Genomic DNA, 12,977 nt, shown 5'->3' with positions numbered 1-12,977 from the left:
CAAGTGTTTCCTGACGCGGGTCTTAGATGATGACCCGCCGTTGGAGGTTTTGGTCATCTGACCGAGGCTTTCCGCTTGCTTACCTGTCCACCCCTCTAAAAATTATGGTCATAGTTATAACCATTTCAAACAGTGTTTGAAAAATATGACTTATAAGATTGCATTGTGATATATATTGACATACTCCTTTTCTTTTTCCTTTTCCAAGCTTTCAACGACCAACGCCAGACCGTTGCCTTGTTTGAAGAACTCAAACAACTGTGCTCTGAATTCTTGGCCAGACTCCATTATAGCAGCAGATGGTATGCAAAATACCACCACAATGTTTTGGTTACTGACGTCACAGCCATGACCACACCCTCTCAAGCGATTTTTAGTGTAATTAAAGTTTTATTAGGGTCCACGGTAGAGTAACTGCATCAAGGGCCGAGGAGGAGGAAGAGGAAGGTGTAATGGGTGAGCAAGATAGTATATCAGTCACTCCATACTCAGCTCTCCTGCTGAGCACATCGTGTGGGGTGTCACGTCGTGGTTGCCGAGGCCAGACATAAAACAGTCCTGTAGGTGATGTATTCTCAAAAGAAATCTTTGGTTAGGCTTTTGCTGAAATTCTTCGTGTGTGTTACACTTCGTGAGCACAATGTCATACTCATCCCTGGTTGAAACAAGTGGTAAGTTTAGAACACTCTTTACCGGTTAAGCCTCAGTTCTGCATTAGTTAACATGATTTCTATAGTGGATTATAACCCCCCCCCGAGAGGGTAATACTAAGATAAACCAAATCAAGCTGTGTGGCTCATTTCCCGTGGGTTCCTTAGGTCCTTCAGCAGCTGGGACCCCACAAGAGTCGACTAACTCAACAATATCTACTCGCTGTTTCGTGGTTAAGATAAGCAGGTTTAAGGAGACCTGGCCATACGTCTCATCTCGCCCGGGAATTGTACTCAGGTCCTTCCTGTTATGAGCTAAGCGTACTACCACATAGCGAAAGGTATGTTATAATAGTAGAAGGGTTAGCAAGTCTTATTTACTAGTAACTCAGTAGCAAGTGAGCATCAGTTCTAAGTGGTGCATTAAGGCAAATAATTCATTGGTATTGAAAACATTAGAAGTTCTTAATTCAAATTTAATGTCGAGTTAAGTCTTAGATGTCTCTCAGATGAACACTGATGAAATGTCAGGTGTTCCAGGGTACGGACCCATCCCTACCATCACCATCTTTCCCATTTATACCATCCCCTCCCCTACATTCCCCTTCCTTACATTCCCCATCCCTACCTTTCCCATCCCTACCATCCCCATCCCTACCTTCCCCATCCCTACCTTTCCTATCCCTACCATCCCCATCCCTACCATCCCCATACCGACCTTCCCCATGAATACCTTCCACAGCTCTTCCCCATCTCTACAATCCACCTCCCTACCACCTACATCCCTACCATTCCCATCCATGCCTCCCCCATCCCTACCTTCCCCTTCCCTACCTTCCACTTCCCTACCTTCCCCATCCCTATCTTCTCCATCCCTACCATCCCCATATCTACCTTCCTCACCCCTATCTTCCCCATCCCGACCTTCCCAATGAATACCTTCCACAGCCTTTCCCCATTACTGCCATCCCCATCTCTCCCCCACCCCTACCATCTCCATCCCTCTCTTCCTTATCCCTACCATCCCCACCCCTACCTTTCCCATCCCTAACATCCACATCCTTACCATCCCCATCCCTACCTTCCCCATTCCTACCATCCCCATCCCTCCCTTTCCCATCCTTACAATCCCTATCCCTACCTTCCCCATCCCTACCATACTCATCCTTACCATCCCCATCTCTACCTTCCCATCCCGACCTTCCTCATCCCTACCATCCCTATTCCTACCTTTCCCATCACTACCATCCCCTCTTCCCCATCCCTACCATCCCTTCTTCCCCATCTCTACCATCCCCATCATCCATATCCCTACCATCTCCATCCCCATCCTTACCATCCATATCCCTACCATCCCCATCCATACCATCCCCATCCCTACCCTCTCCATCCCTACCCTCCCCATCCCTACCCTCCCCATCCCTACCCTCCCCATCCATACCATCCCCATCCCTACCCTCCCCATCCCTACCATCCCCATCCCTACCATCCCCATCCCTACCTTCCCCACCATCCCTATCCCTACCATCCCTATCCCTACCATCCCTATCCCTACCATCCCCATCCCTACCATCCCCATCCCTACCATCCATATCCCTATCTTCCCCATCCCCATCCCTACCATCCATATCCCTACCTTCCCCATCCCTACCATCCCCATCCCTACCATCCCCATCCATGCCTTTCCCATCCCTACCATCCCCATCCCTACCTTCCCCATCCCTACAATCCCTACCTTCCCCATCCCTACCATCCCCATCCCTACCATCCATATCCCTACCATCCCCATCCCTACCTTCCCCATCCCTACCTTCCCCATCCCTACCTTCCTCATCCCTACCATCCCCATCCCTACCTTCCCTATCCCTACCATCCATATCCCTATCTTCCCCATCCCTACCATCCCCATCCCTACCATCCATATCCCTACCTTCCCCATCCCTACCTTCCCCATCCCTACCATCCCCATCCCTACCTTCCCCATCCCTACCATCCCCATCCCTACCATCCCCATCCATGCCTTTCCCATCCCTACCTTCCCCATCCCTACCATCCCCATCCCTACTTTCCCCATCCCTACCATCCCCATCCCTACTTTCCCCATCCCTACCATCCCTACCTTCCCTATCCCTACCATCCCCACCTTCCCCATCCCTACTATCCATATCCCTACCTTCCCCATCCCTACCATCCCCATCCCTACCTTCCCCATTCCTACCATCCCCATCCCTACCATCCATATCCCTACCATCCCCATCCCTACCATCCCCATCCCTACCATCCCCATCCATGCCTTTCCCATCCCTACCTTCCCAATCCCTACCATCCCCTACCATCCCCATCCCTACTTTCCCCATCCCTACCATCCCTATCCCTACCATCCCCACCTTCCCCATCCCTACCCTCCCCATCCCTACCATCCCCATCCCTACCTTCCCCATTCCTACCATCCCCATCCCTACCTTCCCCATCCCCATCCCTACCATCCCCATCCATGCCTTTCCCATCCCTACCTTCCCCATCCCTACCATCCCCATCCCTACTTTCCCCATCCCTACCATCCCTACCTTCCCTATCCCTACCATCCCCACCTTCCCCATCCCTACCCACCCCATCCCTACCATCCCCATCCCTACCATCCCCATCCCTACAATCCATATCCCTACCTTCCCCATCCCAACCATCCCCAACCCAACCTTCCCCATTCCTACCTTTCCCATCCCTACCATCCCCATCCCTACCATCCCCATCCCTACCATCCCCATCCCTACCATCCCCATCCATGCCTTTCCCATCCCTACCTTCCCAATCCCTACCATCCCCTACCATCCCCATCCCTACTTTCCCCATCCCTACCATCCCTATCCCTACCATCCCCACCTTCCCCATCCCTACCCTCCCCATCCCTACCATCCCCATCCCTACCATCCATATCCCTACCTTCCCCATCCCTACCATCCCCATCCCTACCTTCCCCATCCCCTTCCCCATTCCTACCATCCCCATCCCTACCATCCATATCCCTACCATCCCCATCCCTACCATCCATATCCCTACCTTCCCCATCCCTACCATCCCAATCCCTACCATCCCCATCATCCCCACCTTCCCCATTCCTACCATCCATATCCCTACCATCCCCATCCCTACCATCCCATGCCTACCTTCCCCATCCCTACCTTCCCCATCTCTACCATCCTCATCCCCATCCATTTCTTCCCCATCCCTACCATCCCCATCCCTACCATCACCATCCCTACCTTCCCCATCATCACCATCCCTACCATCCCAATCCCTACCATCCCCATCCATACCTTCCCCATCCCTCCCCATCCCATTCTCTACCTTCCCCATCCCTACCTTCCCATCCCTACCTTCACCATCCCTACCATCCCCCTTCCCCATCCCTAACATCCCATTCTCTACCTTCCCCATCCCTACCTTCTCATCCCTACCTTCCCCATCCCTACCATCCCCATCCCTACCATCCCTCCCCCATCCCTACCTTCCCATTCGCTACCATCCCCATCCCTACCATCCCCCTTTCCCATCCGTACCATCCCCCTTCCCCATCCCTACCATCCCCCCTTCGCCATCCCTACCATCCCCCTTCCCCATACCTACCATTCCCATCCCTGCCTTCCCAATTCCTATCCCCATCCCTCCATTCCCCATTCTTACGATCCCTATCCCTACCTACCCCATCCCTACCATCCCCATCTCTACCATCCCTAACATCCCATTCTCTACCTTCCCCATCCCTACCTTCTCATCCCTACCTTCCCCATCCCTACCATCCCCATCCCTACCATCCCTCCCCCATCCCTACCATCCCCATCCCTACCATCCCATTCTCTACCATCCCCATCCCTACCATCCCCCTTTCCCATCCGTACCATCCCCCTTCCCCATCCCTACCATCCCCCCTTCGCCATCCCTACCATCCCCCTTCCCCATACCTACCATTCCCATCCCTGCCTTCCCAATTCCTATCCCCATCCCTCCATTCCCCATTCTTACGATCCCTATCCCTACCTACCCCATCCCTACCATCCCCATCTCTACCACCCATCTCCCTACAATCAATTTCTACCTCCCTATTTCTACAATCCCATACCCCCTTCCAAACCCCTACCTTCCCCATCATTACTAACCCCATCCCTACCTTCCCCATCCCTACCATCCCCATCTTTCCCATCCCTACCATCCCCATCCCTACCTTCCCCATCCCTAACTTCCCCATTCCTACCATCCATATCCCTACCTTCCCCATCCCTACCATCCATATTCCTACCATCCCCATCCATGCCTTTCCCATCCCAACCATCCCAATCCCTACCATCCCAATCCCTACCTTCCCCATCCCTACCATCCCCATCCCTACCATCCCCATCCCTACCATCCCCATCATCCATATCCCTACCATCCCCATCATCCATATCCCTACCATCAACATCCCTACCATCCCCATCCCTACCTTCCCCATCCCTACCATTCCCATCCCTACCATCCCCATCCCTACCATCCATATCCCTACCTTCCCCATCCCTACCATCCATATCCCTACCATCCCCATCCCTAGCTTCCCCATCTCTACCATCCCCATCCATGCCTTTCCCATCCCAACCATCCCCATCCCTACCATCCCCATCCCTACCTTCCCCATCCCTACCATCCCCATCCCTACCATCCCCATCCCTACCATCCCCATCATCCATATCCCTACCATCCCCATCCCTACCATCCATATCCCTACAATCCCCATCCCTACCATCCCCATCCCTACCATCCCCATCCCTACTTTCCCCAGCCCTACCATCCCCATCCCTACCTTCCCCAGCCCTACCATCCCTATCCCTACCTTTCCCATCCCTACCTTCCCCATCCCTACCTTTCCCATCTCTACCTTCCCCATCCCTACCATCCCCATCCCTATCTTCCCCATCCCTACCATCCCCATCTATTCCTTCCCCATCCCTACCATTCCCATCTCTACCTTCCCCATCCCTACCATCCCCATCCCTACCATCTCCATCGCTACCTTCCCAATCCCTACCTTCCCCATCCCTAACATCACCATCCCTAACATCACCATCCCTAACATCACCATCCCTACCATCACCATCCCTACCATCCCCATCCCTACCTTCCCCATCCCTACCATCCCATTCTCTACCTTCCCCATCCCTACCTTCCCATCCCTACCTTCCCCATCCCTACCTTCCCCATCCCTACCATCCCATTCTCTACCTTCCCCATCCCTACCTTCCCCATCCCTACCATCCCCATCCCTACCATCCCCATCCATGCCTTTGCCATCCCTACCTTCCCCATCCCTACCATCCCCATCCCTACTTTCCCCATCCCTACCATCCCTACCTTCCCCATCCCTACCTTCCCCATCCCTACCATCCCTACCTTCCCCATCCCTACCATCCCCATCCCTACCATCCCCATCCCTACCATCCATATCCCTACCTTCCCCATCCCTACCTTCCCCATCCCTACCATCCCCATCCCTACCTTCCCCAACCCTACCATTCCCATCCCTACCATCCCCATCTCTACCATCCATATCCCTACCTTCCCCATCCCTACCATCCCCATCCCAACCATCCCCATCATCCCCACCTTCCCCATCCCTACCATCCCCATTCCTACCATCCATATCCCTACCATCCCCATCCCTACCATCCCCATCCCTACCATCCCATGCCTACCTTCCCCATCCCTACCTTCCCCATCCCTACCATCCCCATCCCTACCATCCCCATCTCTACCATCCTCATCCCCACCATCCCAATCATCCCCACCATCCCCATCCCTACCATCCCCATCCATGCCTTCCCCATCCCTACCATCCCCATCCCTACCATCACCATCCCTACCTTCCCCATCATCACCATCCCTACCATCCCAATCCCTACCATCCCCATCCCTACCTTCCCCATCCCATTCTCTACCTTCCCCATCCCTACCTTCCCATCCCTACCTTCACCATCCCTACCATCCCCCTTCCCCATCCCTAACATCCCATTCTCTACCTTCCCCATCCCTACCTTCTCATCCCTACCTTCCCCATCCCTACCATCTCCCTTCCCCATCCCTACCATCCCCCCTTCGCCATCCCTACCATCCCCATCCCTACCATCCCTCCCCCATCCCTACCATCCCCATCCCTACCATCCCCATCCCTACCATCCCATTCTCTACCATCCCCATCCCTACCATCCCCCTTTCCCATCCGTACCATCCCTCTTCCCCATCCCTACCACCCCCCCTTCGCCATCCCTACCATCCCCCTTCCCCATACCTACCATTCCCATCCCTACCTTCCCCATTCCTATCCCCATCCCTCCATTCCCCATTCTTACAATCCCTATCCCTACCTACCCCATCCCTACCATCCCCATCTCTACCACCCATCTCCCTACAATCATAATTTCTACCTCCCTATTTCTACAATCCCCATACCTACCATCCCCCTTCCAAACCCCTACCTTCCCCATCCCTACTAACCCCATCCCTACCTTCCCCATCCCTACCATCCCCATCTTTCCTATCCCTACCATCTCCATCCCTACCTTCTCCATCCCTACCTTCCCCATCCCTAACTTCCCCATCCCTACCATCCCCATCCCTGCCTTCCCCATCCCTACCATCCCCATCCCTGCCTTCCCCATCCCTACCATCCATATCCTTACCATCCCCATCCCTACCTTCCCCATCCCTACCATCCATATCCCTACCTTCCCCATCCCTACCATCCATATCCCTACCTTCCCCATCCCTACCATCCATATCCCTACCATCCCCATCCCTACCTTCCCCTTCCCTACCATCCCCATCCATGCCTTTCCCATCCCAACCATCCCCATCCCTACCTTCCCCATCCCTACCATCCCCATCCCTACCATCCCCATCATCCATATCCCTACCATCCCCATCCATGCCTTTCCCATCCCAACCATCCCCATCCCTACCATCCCCATCCCTACCTTCCCCATCCCTACCATCCCCATCCCTACCTTCCCCATCCCTACCTTCCCCATCCCTACCATCCCCATCATCCATATCCCTACCATCCCCATCCCTACCATCCATATCCCTACCATCCACATCCCTACCATCCCTATCCCTACCATCCCCATCCCTACCATCCCTACCTTCCCCAGCCCTGCCATCCCCATCCCTACCTTCCCCAGCCCTACCATCCCTATCCCTACCTTCCCCATCCCTACCATCCCCATCCCTACCTTCCCCATCCCTATCATCCCCATCTGTGCCTTCCCCATCCCTACCATTCCCATCTCTACCTTTCCCATCCCTACTATCTCCATCCCTACCATCCCCATCGCTACCTTCCCAATCCCTACCTTCCCCATCCCTACCATCCACATCCCTACCATCCCCATCCCTACCATCCCCAGCCCTACCATCCCCATCCCTACCTTCCCCAGCCCTACCATCCCCATCCCTACCTTCCCCATCCCTACCATCCCCATCCCTACCTTCCCCATCCCTACCATCCCCATCTATGCCTTCCCCATCCCTACCATTCCCATCTCTACCTTTCCCATCCCTACCATCCCCATCGCTACCTTCCCAATCCCTACCTTCCCCATCCCTAACATCACCATCCCTACCATCACCATCCCTACCATCCCCATCCCTACCTTCCCCATCCCTCCCCCATCCCTACCATCCCATTCTCTACCTTCCCCATCCCTACCTTCCCATCCCTACCATCCCCATCCCTACGAACCCCATCCCTATCATCCCCATCCCTACCATCCCATTCTCTACCATCCCCATCCCTACCATCCCCCTTTCCCATCCGTACCATCCCCCTTCCCCATCCCTACCATCCCCATCCCTACCTTCCCCATCCCTACCATACCCATCCCTACCATCCCCATCATCCATATCCCTACCATCCCCATCCCTACCATCCATATCCCTACCATCCACATCCCTACCATCCCTATCCCTACCATCCCCATCCCTCCCATCCCTACCTTCCCCAGCCCTGCCATCCCCATCCCTACCTTCCCCAGCCCTACCATCCCTATCCCTACCTTCCCCATCCCTACCATCCCCATCCCTACCTTCCCCATCCCTATCATCCCCATCTGTGCCTTCCCCATCCCTACCATTCCCATCTCTACCTTTCCCATCCCTACTATCTCCATCCCTACCATCCCCATCGCTACCTTCCCAATCCCTACCTTCCCCATCCCTACCATCCACATCCCTACCATCCCCATCCCTACCATCCCCAGCCCTACCATCCCCATCCCTACCTTCCCCAGCCCTACCATCCATATCCCTACCTTCCCCATCCCTACCATCCCCATCCCTACCTTCCCCATCCCTACCATCCCCATCTATGCCTTCCCCATCCCTACCATTCCCATCTCTACCTTTCCCATCCCTACCATCCCCATCGCTACCTTCCCAATCCCTACCTTCCCCATCCCTAACATCACCATCCCTACCATCACCATCCCTACCATCCCCATCCCTACCTTCCCCATCCCTCCCCCATCCCTACCATCCCATTCTCTACCTTCCCCATCCCTACCTTCCCATCCCTACCATCCCCATCCCTACGAACCCCATCCCTATCATCCCCATCCCTACCATCCCATTCTCTACCATCCCCATCCCTACCATCCCCCTTTCACCATCCGTACCATCCCCCTTCCCCATCCCTACCATCCCCCCTTCGCCATCCCTACCATCCCCCTTCCCCATACCTACCATCCCCATCCCTACCTTCCCCATTCCTATCATCCCCATCCCTCCATTCCCCATGCTTACAATCCCTATCCCTACCTACCCCATCCCTACCATCCCCATCTCTACCACCCACATCCCTACAATCCCAATTTCTACCCTCCCCATTTCTACAATCCCCATACCTACCATCCTCATCCTTACAATCCCATCCCTAAAATCCCTATCCCTACCTTCCCCATACCTACCCTCCCCCTTCCAAATCCCTACCTTTCCCATCCCTACCAACCCCATCCCTAGCTTCCCCATCCCTACCATCCCCATCCCTACCATCCTCATCCCTACCATCCCCATCCCTACCTTCCCCATCCCTACCATCCCCATCCCTACCATCCCCATCCCGTCCATCCCCATCCCTACCTTCCCCATCCATACCTTCCCCATCCCTACCTGTGTTTGTAACCACTTATTTGTGCTTGCAGGGGTCGAGTCGCAGCTCCTGGCCCTGCCTCTTCACTGGTCGCTACTAGGTGAACTCTCTCCCTGCTCCAAGAGCTTTATTATACCTCTTCCTAAACCTATGTTTGGATCCTGCCTCCGCTACATCACTTTCCAGATTAATCCACTTCCTGACAATTCTATGACTGAAGAAATACTTCCTAACATCCTTGTGACTCATCTGAGTCTTCAACTTCCAGTTGTGACCCTTTGTTGCTGTGTCCCATCTGAAACATTGTCTCTCCTCCCACCTTGTCGATTCCTCTCAGTATTTTATATGTCGTTATCATGTCTCCCCTATCCCTCCTGTCCTCTAGTATCGTCATGTTGATTTCTGACATCTCCCCTTAGTTCTGGGACTAGTCTTTTGCAAACCTTTGCACTTTCTCTAATTTCCTAACGTACTTGACCCTGTGTGTGTGTGTGTGTGTGTGTGTGTGTGTGTGTGTGTGTGTGTGTACTCGCCTATTTGTGGTTGCAGCGGTCGATTCACAGCTCCTTTCCCGGAGTAATAACTCCTGGTTGGTGTGTGTGTGTACTCGCCTAATTCACCTAATTGTGGTTGCAGGGGTCGAGACTCAGCTCCTGGCCCCGCCTCTTCACTGATCGCTACTAGGTCCTCTCCCTCTCTGCTTCCTGAGCTTTGTCATACCTCTTCTTAAAACTATGTATGGTTCCTGCCTCCACTACTTCACTTACTAGGCTATTCCACTTCCTGACGACTCTATGACTGAAGAAATACTTCCTAACGTCCCTGTGACTCGTCTGAGTCTTCAGCTTCCAGTTGTGATCCCTTGTTTCTATGTCCCCTCTCTGGAACATCCTATCTCTGTCCGCCTTGTCTATTCCCCGCAGTATCTTGTATGTCGTTATCATGTCTCCCCTGACCCTTCTGTCCTCCAGTGTCGTCAGTCCGATTTCCCTCAACCTTTCCTCGTACGACATTCCCCTGAGCTCTGGGACTAGCCTTGTTGCAAACCTTTGTACTTTCTCTAACTTCTTGACGTGCTTGACCAGGTGTGGGTTCCAGACTGGTGCTGCATACTCCAGTATGGGCCTAACATACACAGTGTACAGTGTCTTGAACGATTCCTTATTAAGGTATCGGAACGCTATTCTCAGGTTTGCCAGTAGTGTGTGTGTGTGTGTGTGTGTGTGTGTGTGTGTGTGTGTGTGTGTGTGTGTGTGTGTGTGTGTGTGTGTGTGTGTGTGTGTGTGTGTGTGTGCGCGCGCGCGCGCGCGCGGTTTACACTGGAAAGTTATGGAGGGTCGGCTTGAACAGTGGGGATGTTTTCTCTTAGTTTGGTTCCTCCACGTATCTTTTGACACGTGGAAATAAATTTTGACTTGCTAGAAATTTTTGGAGTTTGAAAATTAATGTTTGGGGGTTGAGAGACAGGGAAGAGGATTTTACTTTTCGTTTATGTTTTAAGGGGACAATTTACTCTCGGAAGAATGTTTTGGTCAGGTACAGTCAGCGAGGATGTCAGGTGTAATGCGCCGCCATGGACGAGATGAGATGATGCTGGAGATGACATCTTCCAGAGAGGAGTACTGAGGACCCAACTCGGATGTCACGACCATCCACCTCCCCGAGATGAATGTTTCTACCACAGATGTACTAGAGATGACCTATCATCGCCCACTACCCTCCATCCACTGCCCACGACCATCCACCCGCCGCCCACCATCAGAGGACACCAGAGTGAAGACTAAGTGACTGGTGCTGGTGACGCTGTGAGAGCCGCTGATGAAACTGTAAACTCAATCAACATCTTTGTCTTGCCGATACTTTTATGGCTTAAAATACATCTGAACTGTAAGAAGTTCAATAGAACACATTACTCTGTGAAATATGCATTCAAACCTCACTTTATATACGCTAGCAGACGTACACCTCTCGGTATCCACCCCGGACATTGTACATATACTGTATATATGTAAATATACCTGGTTTATATTCTCTCTATTCGTGCCCACGTTAATTTATATCCATAACGAGGAAACGCGCAAATAAAAATTATTACATTTACAAGATTTATGGTGCAAATGAAATTTAATTTTAGCCCAGACTGGGGAAGTCTGATTCTTCACAGGTTCCACATTATATTAGAGATCTCCGAGGAGCGAAGTCCCGGCCATATGAGAGATGTGAATCATCAGTGTTGGTTGTAAACAAGTATCTGTTGCCGGGTAACCTTGGTTAGGTTAGGTAAGGTAAGGTTTGTCAGGAAACAGGACAAGCGTTTCCTGACGCGTGTCTTAGTCATATGATGACCCTCCCCATCACTGGAGCTTTTGGTCATCTGGCCGATGCCTTCCACTGGCTTACGCCTCCACCCCTTTTCAAAATTATGGTTCGTATTATAACCAAAGGAAATTATGTAAAAACAATCTTTGGTTGACTGAATTATAATAGATAAATTGTTTAGCAGTAAATACTGAGAGTCCTCTGAACACAAGTGCTGAGTGTACCCTGAACGCAAGTGCTGAGTGTACCCTGAACGCAAGTGCTGAGTGTACCCTGAACGCAAGTGCTGAGTGTACCCTGAACGCAAGTGCTGAGTGTACCCTGAACGCAAGTGCTGAGTGTACCCTGAACGCAAGTGCTGAGTGTACCCTGAACACAAGTGCTGAGTGTACCCTGAACGCAAGTGCTGAGTGTACCCTGAACGCAAGTGCTGAGTGTACCCTGAACGCAAGTGCTGAGTGTACCCTGAACGCAAGTGCTGAGTGTACCCTGAACGCAAGTGCTGAGTGTACCCTGAACACAAGTGCTGAGTGTACCCTGAACGCAAGTGCTGAGTGTACCCTGAACGCAAGTGCTGAGTGTACCCTGAACGCAAGTGCTGAGTGTACCCTGAACGCAAGTGCTGAGTGTACCCTGAACGCAAGTGCTGAGTGTACCCTGAACGCAAGTGCTGAGTGTACCCTGAACGCAAGTGCTGAGTGTACCCTGAACGCAAGTGCTGAGTGTACCCTGAACGCAAGTGCTGAGTGTACCCTGAACGCAAGTGCTGAGTGTACCCTGAACGCAAGTGCTGAGTGTACCCTGAACGCAAGTGCTGAGTGTACCCTGAACGCAAGTGC

General features: G+C 52.9%; 1 long non-coding RNA gene across 1 annotated transcript; it reads left to right on the top strand.

Moving 5' to 3' along the window:
* The first annotated feature begins 448 nt into the window (after positions 1-448).
* On the top strand, positions 449-12,193 carry LOC138855476 (uncharacterized). The gene is made up of 3 exons (XR_011394724.1): positions 449-671; positions 819-991; positions 11,356-12,193. It is a non-coding gene; the product is annotated as an uncharacterized lncRNA (long non-coding RNA).
* The last annotated feature ends 784 nt before the right edge of the window (positions 12,194-12,977 follow it).

Source organism: Cherax quadricarinatus, chromosome 5 (genome assembly GCF_038502225.1).
Source record: "Cherax quadricarinatus isolate ZL_2023a chromosome 5, ASM3850222v1, whole genome shotgun sequence".
NCBI classification, from domain to species: domain Eukaryota; kingdom Metazoa; phylum Arthropoda; class Malacostraca; order Decapoda; family Parastacidae; genus Cherax; species Cherax quadricarinatus.
This window is presented reverse-complemented; position numbering and strand designations above follow the sequence as displayed.